Genomic DNA, 16,592 nt, shown 5'->3' on the forward strand with positions numbered 1-16,592 from the left:
GTCCCCACCCATCTTGTTGGGCAACGTTGGGCAAGTCTTTTCTTCTTTGCTTGCCTCCGTTTCTCCATTTGTAAAATGAGGATAATCATCTTGACCTCCTCTGTCAAGTGCTCTGAGTTTTACTGGTGATGCAAGGTGTAGGTGTCACTGCTTCTTGAAGGAGCATCCACAACAGACTAGACACTCTCCAAACAGAAAAGAGGGCCCGGTCCTGGCCACAGCAAGCTTAAAAAAATATGAGATCAGGAAGCCCCAGGGGAAGTGAAACACGTAGAGCAATGTTGGTAACATTGGATGTGAATCACCTGGGAAACCCTCCTCCACAAGGGGGTTGTCAGCAGGGACTAGACCTGTAACCTCTCAGTGGCGCAGATGACTGGAAAGCAAACCGCACGTGGCCTGAGCAGAAGCGATGGGAAAATTAGAAGTATTAACTTCCAGGCCTTTCAGAAAACCAATGGATGGAAAAGAGTGGATATGATGGGCACAAGACACCAGAAGAAAGATCAGAGTGTCCTGGCCTCCTAAAAGCAGGAGGCTCTGCTGCTTGTCTTACAAGACTGAGGCTGATTCACACAAAGGTATTTAGGCTCTTCACTTACGTTAAGTGCTTAGCTCCTTTTGCTTTCAACAGATGCTGGGCTGCAAAATACCATTGTGGATCTGCCTCTAATCCTGTGTCTGGAAGGAGCTGGGGACACTTTTACACATGCTTCAGGGCTGTAGGGGGCGCCACTTTAATTAGAGCAGCTCCAAGAGCCTTTCTAATTAAAGTGCCCTTGCGTCTCATGAATCAGTATCCCTGCACTTAAAAATGGAGGTGGGGTGCTTGAGCTAAAGCTCATTCAATGAATGTTAGTTCAAGTACCCCTGCCACCATTTTTAAGTGCAGAGATGCTGATGCATGAGTCGCAGGATACAGACCAGTTTTAAAAGCCTCTATGAGCAGGTCCAACAGCCCCACAGGGCTAGTAGCAGCCAATTTGGTCAATGCTTGCAGTCCCAAGGGGGCATCCTGGTGCTAAGTCCCTCTGTGTCTAGCACACAGAGAGATCTTGCCTGAGTCCAAGGAAGCTGCTGATACTTTTTGGCCCAGAACAGCTGCTGCTCAAAGTATGGGAAGAAACACTGGATTTAGGGAGTTAAAGAAAAATGGAAAGGAGGTCACAAACCTTATGCCACCTCTGCACCACAGCCTCAGGGAATAACTCAGTATAAGCCTGTGGGTGCCTACACATGCAGATGAGCCTCTTGGGAGCTGGTCTACCCAGGTCAAGACACTCAACTGGCTCAGATGCTGGAAAATCCCACTAAGCGCCTATCTGCCAATTTAGGCACCTAAAAACCTTTACAAATCTGTGTAGACCTGGACTGGAAAAGAGCAGCGACACATGCCGTCACTCATCTCTGACGGTGGCTAGCACCAGATGCTGCGGAGAAAGGTGAACGAAGCCTGTGCATCAGGCAGCTGAGGTTGTGGAAGAGGTGAGTTTCCTTGGGAGAGGCCATTAGTGGGAGCGGAGGGAATGAGGATGCTCTGCTCGGCTGCCTGGAGCTCTTCGAGCAGAAAAAAGCAAATGGAACTTTTTAAATTAAAAAAAAAAAAAAAAAGAAGAACCGAACAACCTGCAAGCTCTCAAGGCAGGGGAGCGATTGGCGACATCCCCGCTTACCTCCGCGCTCCGCTTGCAGCTGATACACTGCCTGATTAAGTCTCACTAGCATGAATGTGCACAGCTGCATGTAGGACACAGAAAGTGCCTAATGACTGCTCTGCCTGGCGGACTTCCTAAGTAGGTATGGCATGTGGCTGCACTGTAAAGGATTTCAGGACTGACAGTCTGTGAAAAGTGATAGAGGAGAGAAGTGCCAGCGCAGGGAATTAAACTCGTACGCGCACGCGCGCGCACGCAGATTAAATGAAGTTCGTTCTGGAGTGGGGCTGCTCTGACACCACTGGAGATGGAGTTGTAGCTGTTGCAAGGAGGGTGCCTTTCAGAGCCCTGTGTTGAAGAGGTGGTGGGATGGGTGCACATCTGCAGCTGCAGGGACCAGGTTCTGGGGCTCATGCCAAGCTGGGTGCCCCCCTGAAGCTGCTGACCAGGGTACCATTTTTGTGCTATGGCAGCTTCCTTCTTGCAGCTGCACTGAGCCCTGCCAAATCATGGCAGGAGGGCACCAAGCAGCCTTCTCACTGAATGACGTTTAGTCCCTATGGAGCTGGCAGTTATAAGGAGGATACATCCTAGCATCAATCCTAAAAGCCAGCCAGTCTGCCCTGCTTCTGACTCCTATGGCCTAAAAAGGGAATCAAATTGCTTCTCCCTTTGGATTGTGTTTGGCATCCTGTGGGAGCATTTCAGCTTCCAGGGAGTCCAGGAGCACCCTGGCACTGCCTCGCACTGGGCTTGCATCAACCCCAGTTGTGCAAGGCATCCTGCGATAGCAGACATGCAATGGGTCTGCCAGCCAGCCAGCAGCTCTTGGCACTGCAGGTTATAAGCCAACTTTCCCCTCCACCCACGCAGGCCCATGGGTACCCTGGCCCTTTCCATCCACTCCCCAGACTTCACTTGTGCTAATTAGGAAAGAAAAGCATCCTCAATATTTTTCAACTAAATTAGAAACTCATGGGCTTCTCTATTTACTACCATATTGTTAAGTGGCTTAATAGGCCAGTTTCTGTTCTAACTACACTTAATTTTGTGGCTGCTCAGATGGTCAATGGGCAACATTAGCCGTAACCGGTCCCAGCTATGCAGTGAGAACTTACTGACCAGGTTGTGGAAGCTTCACAAAGGAAATAGCCGACTCTTTGGAAGAAAGGAGCAGGTGCCCGCTGAGAGCTCTGTAGCTTAGAGGGGAAGGGGCGTCTGGGAGAGTGGTTTGTGCCACTAGAGCATTGGGTGGTCTTGAGCAAGGGACTGGTCTTGAGAGATAATGAGATATGGCAGAATCCTCTGTAACCCCAAAACATTGTGCTCTGTTGGCAGTGCCCAGGAGGGGGGTTGTGGCAAGTGAGGAATGATGTGGGGGGAGTTGATCAAATTCTTCCTTGGAGGGGGTCAATATTACAGACACGCTAATAGCAACTAGGAGTTAACTGGCCACTGAACTGCACTGGGTTGAATGGGTTTTGGAGATGTAGGCTCCATCTAGGGACAGTTCCTCACGCTTGGGGACAAGACCCCTTAGCAGGGCAGTCTGGACCTGATCTAAAGCCCACTACAGTCACTAGGCAGACTTGCTGATTTTGCTGGGCTTGCATCGGGTCCAGTGCAGTCAAAGCGCATCCTCCTGCTGCCTTTGCTGTATCTCTTACGGGTGTAATCAGGAGGGTGCCTGTAGCCTTCGGTTCTATGGGAAGAGGCCAGTCTAACATGGTGCTGCCTCCCCATTTTGCCCGGCACCACAGCACACAGCTTGCACCATGCCAGGCTCTCTAAGATCTACTCATTAGCGTGTAGCTTCCACATCCCCAGGGAGCTTGGGCCTTCTGCCTCCAGGGCTTTCATCCAGCATCTTTCAGGAGCATTAAGATTTGCATGAAAACAAGAGGCAGGTCTGTTCCTGACACATCTCTGCTGCTTGTGGGTCAAAAAAGAGGCTGGTTCTTGCCCTTGGATGGGAGTGGAGCTGGTGAGGCTTGCTCTCAGCTCTGCCTCCAGGGCTGTCAGAATGATGATGTGGCAAATGAAACCATTAAGCCAAGAAAAACCACCCACCAAACAAGCCGAAAGTATCACAATAAAGCATGAAGTGTTGGAATAAATATTAGTTGTGCATCTTCAGCAGCAATAAAAAGATTAATTTGCTATTGCAGGAAAGGGGCGGGGGGAAGCCTAGTGTTTATGCTAAACATTGCTGCCAAGAATTGCTTTTCCTCTACTACATTCTGCTTTATTGGTTTTTAGCCTTTCTCTTCCCCACCAGCCCTCACCTCTTGGGTAGCTGAACTGCTGCATGAGGAGACTGTGAGGGTCTGATCTATTGGTGGGATATCCCTCAAACATCTCCCACACCCCCACAAAGGCTCTGAGACATAGTAGGGTTTGGGGGGGTTTCGGACCGAAAGAAGCTAAGTTGCCACCTGCTGCTCAGAGAGGGTTATACATACCAGACTAGCAATATCTGATGTATGGCCACATTTGGAGCCAGACTGCACGGGCCTTAATAACATTCTTCTTTACAAAGTGCTCTCTGTTAAATATTTATGAGACGATGCAAGAGCATCCACTGCCATTGCCTGTGAATGTACAAGCAAGTTGAAGCAACACTCCTTCCTGCAGCTTAATGGGGCTGCATTTCAGGAAGAAGGTGGGCCAGCTTGCTTCTGTTATTTATATACAGCCCCAGGCCTCTCTAGCCATGACCTGCTTAAATAATCTTGTTTTTAATGGCTGAATACTTGGGCAGTGGGATTTATTTGTGCAGAGCAAGTGACGGTCTGGGATCTGGAGGCTGAGGATCAGGAGCTTCAGCTCTACACAGACTGCCAGGTCTGGGTGCAGGGCAGTCAGGGAGCGGTTCTCTTCCGTGCGGTGGGAGATAAGGTGCTCTGTAGTGTATGGTCTGCTTGCTTGACTGTTTTTGGAGCGCTTGGATGGATTCTTTGTGCCCGGGGCCCCAGGCTGTCCCGTGTATTTGGGGGTCTGAGCAGGGACGTTGCATTTGGGGGAGGCAGAGGGAATTCTCACCAGAGCATTGGCAATACCAGTCTCAGATCCCTGTCTCCTCCAAATGCACCATGCGCCTGAGAGCATGAAAACAAGAGCAACCAGGCGCTTCCCTCTCGGACCCACAGAAATTCATCTTCACTTAACCTCTCCCTTCAATACCTCCACCATCAGGTCCCCTAAAGCCACCACAAATCTGACCCTTGAGAAGCCTATGCATTCAATGCATCTGTTGGGTGCTTGTGATGGACTCCTGTCTCACATCTCATTCTGAGTTGTTCAGAAACTTCCATACTACTGAGATAAATCCAGCACAGTCCTAATCTGGGGACAAGCATGGCATTGGCCCCAGGCCTGTCTGGAAAGTCCAGGATCCTCCAGAGCTGATTTGTAGTGCAACTCTGCAGTTAAAAACTCAACAGGTTTCCTTATTACTCTCACAGAATCCCTCTTCCCATTTGACTTCTCTCTGGGCTGTTTATCTGTGCAGCAACTCCCATAAGTATTGCTGTAATGTGGGGTATGTTTAGGTCAGTCATGCTGCCAACAGTGAGAATAAAAGCCCTACTACTGCAGCCAGCTAATGCAGATTTTCCTTTAGGCTGGGGCATTTGTTGGAGGAATCAAAATTGCTGGGTTGTATTCCAACATTGCAAGAGCGCAGTGTGGACGGTGTTGCATTGTTATTGCAGCTGGGGCTGTTACATTGCACATTGAGGGATAAGCAAAAAAGAGTCAAGTTGTTTAAATGTCTGGATACTTTGAAGCCCATTGAGTTGTATCTGAAATACTTGGGTCTAGAACTTGGGCTGGAAATCTGACAAAACAGGATTTCATAAAAAATGTGTTTACTTCCAGTGCATGTTGCATCATCATCATCATCACCACCATTACCTACTTCTTGTATTCCTTGCCTCCCTAAATCTCAAAGTGCTTTGCAAAAGAAGCCAGTTTCATTACCTTCATTTTACAAGTAGGGAAACTGAGTCCCGGGAAGGTGAGGTGACTTGCCCAATATTACAAAGCAGGCCAGTGGCAGAGGCAGGGATAGGATCCTGAGCCCTAGGGACTGCAGTCTTCCTCATAGCAGCTGAGCTATCTCAGGTGCCAGCTGAACTCCATAAAGTGCTGAGGCCATGAAATACCCACTGAAGCTTTAACTTTTGTTGATCCTCAAAAAACTTTGCCTGTTTATGTTTAACCTTCAGGATGGATTTTGGCCTGGTGTCAGGCTGAGGTGATGCTTCCAGGTGTCAGATCCGAATGCTTTGAGAAGGTGAAAGTGTTCACAGCCTATAACTCAGAACAGAGCAACATGCAGCTAAGATGATCTTTGCTTCAGGAACTTCTGTTTGGCGGTAGGGACCAAATGCCAGACAGTGTTGTTGGAAAAGCAATGGTGTAGTATTATACAGCCACTTTTCAAGATACCAAGGGTCGCTCCCATACAACAAGCACACTACTATGCTCATACATTCTTAGTAATGAAGTAGTTTAGTGGAGGGAGTCTCCCACTGTGGACAAGCTTTGGTGCAGTTTATGGGCCTTATACCCGACAACTAGATGTTAAGGTGATGGACTCACTGATTTCATGGATGCTAGGGCATGTCTGCACAGAGACTGAGAGTAGCTCTGGTAAGGCACTTGGCACCGCTGTATGGTGATGGCATTGCCTTATTTCTGGGAACTGGAGCATGTGGGGTTAGAAGAATAGGACAGAGCGTGGTTCTTCCGAGCCTGGCACAAGGGCAGTGTAGATGCTCTCATAGATAGTGGGAACCCAATACTTAATTACTCCATAGCCCAGCAGTATAAACAGTGAAGGGAAATGGTATGCTTGTTCAGAGGGTGCTCTCAGATGGTGTAGAGCAAAGGTAAAAAGCTGTACCTCTGCCTTGTTGCTTCTGGTACAGGGGAGGAATTGGGGTGTGTGGCTCTGTGCCTCATGCTGCAGGTATTCTTTCTTTTCTGGGGCCCGTAGACAACCTGGGACGTGCAGCTGCAGTGGAAGAAGCTCTAAAGTCATTCTTGTTCATGCCAGGGACGGGCCAGGCAGGCTCCTGCATAGCCCAGAATATGGTGCTGCAATAGCGAGTCCCATGGGGTTTGGTGTAGTCCTTATGGGTGCTTCTACACATGCCGGCCATCACGATGTACACATGATGAACATGTCATTTGTGTGACCTAATGGTGTCACACACATGACACGTGCACTAGTTTGGGGGGTTTTAGATGAGTTAGGATTGTTGCGAACTAAACTACATCCAGATGTAGTTTAGTTTGCAACAATGCATTGCAGCTGGCCCACAGGCAGCTTACCCCCACCAGCCACAGGAGAGGTGGGCAGGCTCCACCAAAAAAAGGAAAAGAGGATCAGGCCCCTTGCCACTTCTGCCTTTGGTAGGCACCTACTGAAAGCAGAAGTGGTGAGGGGCCCAATGCTTTTATTCTGGGAGAGAGGGGAGCGGCTCCGCAGAATAAAAGCATTGGGCCCCTCACTACTTCTGCTTTCGGCAGGTGCCCACCAAAGGCAGAAGTGGGGAGGGGCCTGATCCTTTTTTCCTTTTTTGGTGGAGCCTGCCCACCTCTCCTGTGGCTGGTGGGGGTAAGCTGCCTGTGGGCCAAGCAGCCCCTGAGTTGTGGGGGACCCTAGTTCTTTCTTCCACAGTGGTAGTGCCCCCCGAGGCTGCCTGGTCCAATTGTTCCCTGTGCCCGCATGCTGGAAGCCCGCCGGGTGCTACTCCCCAGATAAGCTTAGGGAACAGTTGGATCAGGCTGGGTGCTACCTCCAACCTCCTGCTAGCCATCCACTTGGGCAGCCCCAGGGAGGGCACCACTGTAGAGGGAAGGACGGGGCCCCACCCCAGCTCAGGGACCATTCAGCCCGCTGGCAGCTCAACCCCGGCCACAGGCAGGCTCCGGCTCAAAAAAAAAATTAAAAAATGATTCAGGCCTCTTGCTGTAACTTGACGGAAAAAATGAAATGGTGTGTTTCAATTAAAAAACCACCATTTCAATTTAGAGGGCATAGAATAAAACCCTGAGAACTAAACCCCCGTCACGTGTACAAGCGCCCTGTACTCGCAGGTTCTGATACCATGTGAACACAGGACAATTAGGCTTTTACTACAAAAATAAGTGTTTAGCCTACCCTCTTGCAGGGAATAGCTTAGAGGGTCAAAAAGAAAAGCAAGAAAGAACACAGCTTTAGCATTAAAAAAAAAAAAAGTCACAATTTTAAGACAATCTGGTGATTTTTTTTTTCTTTTGAGCCAGTGATTCATAATATATATATTTTAATCCCTGCTATTGGCAATTCTGAATGTCAGGAGGGCAAAGATGTCCTGAAGCCATGCTCTCCTCCCACCCTCCCTGCCTCTGGTTCCTGGGTTCTCTGGGAGGATACGTGAGAGAGAGCAGGGTGAAAAGCCAACTCCTGCAATCCCACAGAGCTGCAGGACGCTGGAGCCTAAAATGTCGGCTTGCTTGAATGTCACTGCTGCACATTTGAAACATTCCCAGCCGGTGGATTTCTTGTTGCTACAGCATGAGCTCGGAGGACGTGCATGTTGAGCTGAAAATGGGACACATAATATTACTAATAATTTCGCAGACAGCTCTGTGCGGTTCTGAAGTGAGAAGAGACACTTGTGCTATTCCACATGGCTCTTTTTATGGTTTAATCTCCCATTGAGATTCAGGGCAGAGCTCCACTAATTAAAACGATGAATGCCAGAGGAAGGGTTTTTCTTCTAGGCCTGGCTGGTATCTGCACACACAGAGACGGCCTCAGGCAAGGGATGCTTGCCCTCGCACTCACCCAGGGCGAACAGGAACATGCACGTATGTAAATACCAGTCGCAGGGCAAATCCCGACCCCACTGAAATCAATGCCAGATTTCCCCCTGATTTCACAGTGGGTAGGAACTTGCTTTCCGGGGTGAGAGTCCCTCACCATCCTTCCATTTTAGAAACCCATGGGCTCTTGTTCAGAGCCAGTGCTACTGTCCTGGGAGGTTTAAAGTCCCACCAGTCCTATGGGAAGGGACAACCAGGGGTTTCTACAGGAGCAGTGGAGGTGCCCATGGTGGTAATACTCTACCTACTTGCATCCTCTTGGCAGAGTGTTGTGATTTTGGAGGCCTGTTCAACCCTTGCAAGCAAAACGGGGTGAAACCTAATCGGCACCTGGATGGATGACCTGCCAGGCAAGTCATGGCTACAGCAGAGGCAGCAGTGTTTCTGTAGCTCTTCCACCTTAGCCAACAATTTGAATCATTAGCCCAGGTAATGAGTGAGATGCGGCCAGGGGGTCAGCATGCAATGAACTCTCCTGCTCAATGCTCAGCCAGTAATGCGGTATAGGTTGAAGAGGTGCTTTGCTTTGGGGAGATGCTGCCACTGTCTGTATAACATGGTGCTCTTCCTTTGCAATCTGTTCCACCCGTTTGCCATCAGAAAGCAGAGGACTCCTGGTCACGGCATCATCTGCATGGGAGAGAACATCAACACTTGGTCACTGCAAGAGCAGTGGCATTGGCCCTGGTGTCCTGGTCACAATCTGGATGATTAGTCAAGCTGTAGGAGCCATGGTTTAAGCTAGGGAAAACATTGCCTCTTTATATCCAGCTCTGAAATGGCTCAAGCCACTTCAGAGCCAGAGATAATTTTTCAATTCTCTCTTTGGCAGCCAGATAGCATTTCTGTGCACTTTTAAGCAGCTGCCGCTCTCCTCCCCAGAGGGGGCTGAATTTCACTGCCAAATGAAGTGGCTCCTCCTAAAGTGAAGAAACAGTGGCATAACCTGAGCCTTTCCGGACCAAAGTGAAGTGTTCCAGGCAGAACACCAAAAACACAAGGATAAGTCCTCCATTCAGCTTTGGGAAGTGCCACTGAGGCTTGTATTGCAGTTCACCACCACCGGCCTGCCTCGAATGCCTTGCATATTGATTACTAAATAGGCAGGATAAATTAAGAGATTGGCTGGGCTCGGTTAGCCAATAATTAAGGTTCCAGTAGAGGACACAACCTTGCAAGTGGGGCTGACATCCAGAGGGAGGTTCAAGGCGCAGATGTGTACTAGTGTAGACTTTAAGTAAAGGGAATGAATGAGCAGAAATGCATTAGGCTTGTTCACACGAGGGACTGAAATGTCTGTGTCATGTGCTGTCACCAAAGCAGGGCTTTAAATAGGAGCTTTCTACAAGGTGTTGCATAACCAGACTTCTAACAATAGCTGTTGAACAGAACAGGGAGGCTGCATGGAAGAACAGAGCTGCGTGGAAGAAAGCAGGGTGATCTCTCTTTCTCCTCCTGTCATCACCACCCCGTGTTTTTGTACTCAAAAGAAAGGGATGTGCATCTGATGGGCAGATGTGTAATGGCGTGCATGCGTGCCCACGGGATCAGGGTCTTGTGTACAAAAGGGGCCCTTTGATTACATGCTCAGATACATGTGGAAATGTCACACACGGGTGCAGGTTTTGTGTGTGCAAGGGTATTGTTTTGTAAGGCAGCCATTGCACTGCTCCTCTTAGCCCCAGAGGTCTGAGGTGAGGAAAGCTGTGGCAAATAAAGGAAAATCAAAAGCCTGAGTTGTTACTAATGTTTAGGGAATCAGCAGGTTTAATTCCTAGTTCAGCTACTGACTCAGTGCTAACTGAAGCAAGTCTGTTCCTTTTTCCATGCCTCAGTTTCCCCATCTACAAATTGAAGGTAATGATAGTGCTAGGCTGGAAGATGTCGGCAGGAGTTGGGTCTTTGAACCATAGATAATCTCAGACATAGTTCAAGTTGATGAAGGCACTAAGCAGTCTTTGTTCAGGCTTAATAAAAGGAACAATTAAACACCCCTTCAGGCTGTGATAGCTAGAAATACTGGAAAGCTACTGCCCAAGGCAGTGAGTTGCATGGTTAATCCTAAACTAGTCCAAGCCATGTCACTAGAGGAGTTTCCCTGGGACTGGCGAAAAAAATGCAGGGGGTAGGAGACTGTGTGCTAACAGCACATGAATTAGAGACTGCGAGTCAGTAGGTAGTGAGGGAGGCAGTCACGAGCATGGTTTTGGAGGGGCAGCAGAGCAACGCAGCCCCTTGGGTACAAAACGGCCTGGAGAGGCAGAGCCAGGAGATTGCCTGCCGTTGGTGCCGCTGCGCTCTGGGAGTGCGTGTGCGCTCTTTGTAAAGACGAGAGGCTGCACCAAGAACGTGCACATGACTCATCCCATCCATCTCTCCTTTCATAGGAACATGCTTTTAGGGCCCCGAATAGTGGCTAAACAGGCCAGAGAGGCCACAATAGCTCCCCGCCTTTGCTTTGATTCCCTGGGCATTCGCGGGGCATGTCAGTATGAAGTGTTGTCGTTACACTGAATAGAAAAAGACAAAGCCGTCCATTGATGGAAACCCAGGCTGCCGCATCCTAAGAGCCGTAAAAGCAGCTTCCTCTCCCCACCCTGCCTTATCAGGCTCTGGCAGATGTTATCGCGGTGTCGTAACCAGCCTCAACAACTGGCCTCTGTGGCTGGCCATGACAGGCAGCCATTGTCACCCGTGGGGGAAGGGGGCTGCAGGCCATCATTCACAATTGTTTCTGGTTGTGACAAGACTGCTCCTGTCTCCGAGCTAGCCCCCAGGGGATCTCTTGGCTGGAGCAGGGCCTTGTTCTTCCCGTAAGTCATGTCAACTCTGTTCCACGACATGCCTCGGCGTTTCCTAAGGCTCGGGCACTGCGTAGGTGTGGCGGGAGGCAGCTGTGGGCAGGTGACAGGCAAGGACGCGATTCGTACTGTACTCTGACTTCAGTCAGCACTTTCCTTCTGTCATACACACACGGTGTCCTCCTCCAGCACTGAGAAGCAGAGTAGCCTCAGCACCAATGTCCTATGAGGACTGCCCACTGGTTCATGGGTGGGTGATTTGTACTGCTCTGGGAAGAAGAGCTTCCTCAAAAGTATGGGGGCTGGAAGCACGTCTGAAACAAATGTGCCCATTCCTATCTGTACCTCCCGCAGCAAGGAGGGATCAGGGGCCCTAGGAGAGTGCTCCTGCCATCTCCTCCAGCTGAAGGTTAGCAGTCATGGTGCACCACCCGGGTCATAGTCATGATGCTGCTCTAGCGCCTTTCCCTCTTGGGTGCGAGGGTACTTTACAGGCATAGGTTCAGTCTGCCTCTCAACAGCCTAGGGAGATATATCACCCTTACTGAACCTGTTTGCAGGAGGAGCTAAGGCTTGGAGAGCAACTGTGACTTGCAAGGCCTGGGGCAGAAAGTGTCAAGGCAGGAACAAAACCAACATCCTTTCTTTTCAGTAATAATAAGAGTGGCGGGGGAGCTGGACCCGATGATCTGCAAGGTCCTTTCCAGCCCTTAACAATCTATGAATAAGACAATGCTCACTCTCCAGTTCTCTCTCTCTCTTTCTCTTGCTTTCTCTCTCACTTTCCAAAAAAGGTACTGTGTTTGCACTTGACCTCCTTGGAGACTTGACTAGGGGTTGGAAAATGCCAGCACAAGCTTGAATGACAGTCTTGGTCCCCAAGTGAGCTAGAGGTTTCCAAGTGCCCATCTGGTTTGAGAGGGAGTCAAAAATTGCCAGATTCCTGCTTAACTCGGGCTCCACAGACTGACTCAACCCAGCTGTGTTGGTAGGAGTTGGGCCAACAGGAGAATCATCAACAAGTTGCTTGTTGGGTATGTTGGGTGTGATATTTTTCAAAGTGACTGTACTGGTTGGCTCAACAACACTGAAGTGGGGATTAAAAATGTGCTGGACTGGGCAATAGTACTGGAGGATCTCTATTTTATTTAGCATTTTGGCATGGCATAAGTTCACGTAGGCACGCTGACACCAGCTTCAGACCTTACATTGCACCGTAGTCACAGCAGTGCACGGCTGTGCAAAACCCATTCAAGAACTGGGTACATTTGAGGTTCACTGCAGTAGACACACCTTTTTTTTCCCCATTGAGAACAGCTAGGGATGAGATGGAGGGATGCTTAGCTAGATGGATGCAGGAGACCCTGCTTCAATGCCTGACTCGGCTGCAGATTCTCTGCATGACCTCAGGCAAGTGTTTGTGACTCAGCTTTCCTAACATCCCCTGGCTCCATAGGGGTGCAATGCAAGAAATTCCCCTTCTGGCAGCCAGGGCTCAGATCTGACACTGATGGGTTCCAGTACCGGGCACATCTTATTTTCTAGACAGACCCTTTGCTAAGTGCTTGTGTGATATTTGATCTCTAGTCCTTTATTTGCTGCGACTGCCAGCATGTGATCGTGAGGGATGTCCGTGGATAACCATCTGCAAATGCTACGTTACTCCTTCCATGCTGATCGCCAAAAAAGGAAGCTGCCTCATATTTGTCTGGGCCAGAAGGGAAAGGTTATGATTTTATCTCTACCATTTTACTATGTAGCTGCTGAGACCCACCATCTCAGCATGAGTTCGAGGCCCGTCCTGTGCTAATGCACGCCAGAATTTGTTATAGCTCTGAGAGGAGAAACTAAACCCTTTAGCTCATGCTTTTCTCTGTGGAGCTCCAGTTCACAGCTTGGAGGGCCAGCCAAGAGGGCAGCTGTCACAGGTGCCTTTCAGATGAGCTCCTGTCTGAATCCACACAATCCTGTAAGCAGCCTGGATCTGATCCCCTGCCTGTTGCCACCTGAATTTCTGACAGGCAGCTGCCAAGCCCAGCAGTTTCCATCTGAATGCGGCACTGAGCTGGCAGGCACGTGCGCTATCTCTGATCCTATTCCTCAGGTCTGAAGAAAGGGCTGGATAAAGTGTAGGTCTGATTGGCTGCCAACTGTGGATCCGGATCCTGCAAATGGGGCCCGAGGCCCCAGATCCAAACAGCCCTTGGGATGTTTAAAGTCTGCACCTGGCCTCTGTACCCTGAACCCCTCTAATTCTGATGATTTAAATGGAAACCAGGAGAGCTTACAGATGGGCCGGTCCAACGGCTAAGCGGTTTCTTCTGTGCCAGGCACGTTCCCCGAGTGCTTTGGAAGCTGTGAACTGTGGGTTTGAGGATCTGGGCTTCTGCAGGGCTGGATTAGTTTGTTTTTACTTCTCCTCTCGCCTGCTGATCGTCCAACTGTCTTAGTGTTTGGGTGCGATGCAAAGACGCCGAGGAATACCAATAAGAATTAAAAATAACAGGAGATGGAATCAAAACTGCAGCCTGGGGTTTGGCTAGCAGCCACTGGAAGCAATTCAGTTTTTAGGCACAGAGATGGGACCCGAACCAAAACCCAGCACCCAGGCATCCCTGAACTTTGCCAGGGGGTGGGTGGATGTGGATCCGTGGGGTGTGGCTTGGAGCCCTTTCGGATTGAGCATCTGGGCAGCCGGGCGGGCGTATGCTACTTTGCAGCTAGTTAAAGTCATTCAGCTTCTCTGTCCCAACCCCCTCCACCACCCAGTCTGGCCTGGTGCCCACATGAGATATGTTATGTAAACCATCCATAAATGCACTGCTTAGGGAAAGTGCCTTTATATTTTAATTTCCAAATAGGCAGGCAAAATTGAGTGCTCTGATTGGCGTCTGCAATCAGCGTCCCATTCATCGAGTGTTGTGAAAGGAGCTGATTGCAGCAATCGCAGCTCTGACCTTTGGGGGACTCTGGCGCTGTCTCTGCTTCATTAGCAGGATAAATATTTTTCCAACAACAACATTTTGAAGCTGGCAGAAGTCATGACAGGCACTGGGGCTAGGCCTAGATTCTCACGATGCCCTCCACACCTCTGCCTTTGGCTGTATAGCTTGAGGTCCCTTTATCTGCAGTGTTGCCATGAGGGACAGGACTGTGGCTTATGGGTCAGGAGACCTGTGATCTACCACGGCTTTTGCAGCTGGATGGCCCTGGCCATGTCATCTTTCCTTCGCCTATCTTTTCCATTTGGACCATGGGATCTTCAGGGCAGGTACTGACTCTCATATTTTAGTAGGGCACCAGCATCATGGGGTCCGGGTCTTGCCTGGGGCTGCTAGAGGCAACTGCAATGCAAACAGCAATGCTAACAGGGCGTTGGGTGAGCGCTGCATCTAGGCACTGCTCACACTTTGAAAGGAAGGACAGTTGCAGTCCTAAAGAGCTTGCTCTAGGAAATGAAAGAGCAGCTGGAGGTTACAGACAGCTGGGGGATGTCAAGGGGATGCAGAAGAAGTGAAGCCATGCCTGGCTGTTGCTGCATGCTTTCTAGGCACCAGCGGGCTTTAAGGAGAGAGCTGAAGGTGAATCATTAAGAACCAGGCCATCCTTGAGGTTGCAGTGGATGCGCTGGAATGGCCTGTGCCTGCTCATCCACTACAGCTGTGCTGCAGAAAGATGCTTCTCAGCTCCATTATTTGGCTCGCTCTTCTCCACCTAGAAGTCTCGAAACCCGTCTTGAAAGAAATGATGCATTAGGCCTGAAGTAATCCACTCTCCTCTAAGCCCTGTATGGTTGTTACCACCACTGGTTGCAGCCACACAAGGTAAGGAGAAGGGCACTTTTGCCAGTGCCGGTAGGCGCCGAATTTGTACAGTGCGCTGGCAGCCTCAAGGTGGCCGCACCTGGTCCAGAACGCCCCCCTCGGCTGCAGGCAGAGCTGCTTTTTGCTGGAAGGTCTCTAGACACAGCACAAATGTTAATGAACTCCATGCTGCGCTCCTCTGTGAGGGAGGTCACGATTAGCAGCAGCTAAGAGCAGCAGGGGGAATTAAGGCACAGATAAATTGGCTTGACTAGGATCATTCAACAATTTGCTGGCATGGTAGGGCCTGGACCCCCGGCATCCTGCATCCCTGCCTCATTTCTCACCATCAGACCAGGCTGTCTGCTTTCATGACCTCAGTAGCCCACCCTGCAGTGAGGAGCGGGCGGGTGTCCTGTCCCTGGGCTCTGAGAACAGCAGCGCTTCCTCCCTTAGTGGCGTCAGCTGAGCCTCCTGAGTGAGTTAGAGCCTGGTCTCTGCTCCTGGGGCCTGTTAGCATCCTGCAGCCTGTAATGGATGTTTTTAATTCTCATGGAAATATTGAACAAACATCGGGGAAATATGTTTTACAGTCCGGAGCTGGCTCTGAGCATCGTTAACATTGTTACTGGAGATGGCATGGATGATTTAAGCAGGGACCTCTGACAAAGATGCACACCTGTCCATGAATAAAAGGCTGCTGTTTATTACCCAGGCTGTTAATTAGGAGGAGGATGAGGGTCAGGTGCGGTGCCTGCTCCAAATGCCTCCTGAGCCAGGCAGGCAAGGTGACAATGATAATGCTTCCTTCCTTAGTCCTTGGCGTGCTAGCGGGGCACCACGTGCGCCTGGTGATGTCGTCAGGGCACACAGGAGTCGGGCACCTCGTGTCAGCCGTGATCTAATGCTACATAATCTATGCGTGGAGTCAGGTAATGTTGCGATGGAAATGAACAGATGCTGCCAGCTTAGAGAGTGGGAGCAAATAATTCTCCTATCAAAGCAGAGCAACCTGCCCTGTCGCCCTAAGTCTGACAGTGCACAGTCCCAGCTGAGGCTGTGAAACCCTGGCAGTGCCCTTCTGTGTGCCATACCTCACCTTCCAGCTTGGCTCACCCCCAACCAGGAGGGTTGATCACAACTGTAAATTTTCTTCTTGCTCATTTGTGTATAATTATGCACCATTGATTTGAACCTGTTCCTGTCACTGCAGCAGTGAGGCCGACAGCTTCATAACCTGCATGATCCCTGCTGAGTAGGGGAGTGTGTGATGAAGGGGAGGGGGTGACTATTAGACAACACCATTGACCTGATTTGCCCCTTCCCCTTGTACTGTCCTTTTTAACCATGTCCTGGCATGCTCACCTCCACCCTCCTGCACTTCCCTTTTTGTGTCCTTATTGCCACATGAAGGAGTTTGAGTCAGTGGAGCCACAGGAGAGCAGCTGCTCAAA

The 16,592-nt window shown here is 50.0% G+C and overlaps 1 protein-coding gene across 6 annotated transcripts in view; it reads left to right on the forward strand.

The window, feature by feature from the left end:
• Positions 1-16,592, forward strand: part of NTM (neurotrimin) — a 735,295-nt gene that overhangs the window by 58,992 nt on the left and 659,711 nt on the right. The window lies entirely within an intron of this gene.

Source organism: Alligator mississippiensis, chromosome 16, assembly GCF_030867095.1.
Source record: "Alligator mississippiensis isolate rAllMis1 chromosome 16, rAllMis1, whole genome shotgun sequence".
NCBI classification, from domain to species: Eukaryota; Metazoa; Chordata; order Crocodylia; family Alligatoridae; genus Alligator; species Alligator mississippiensis.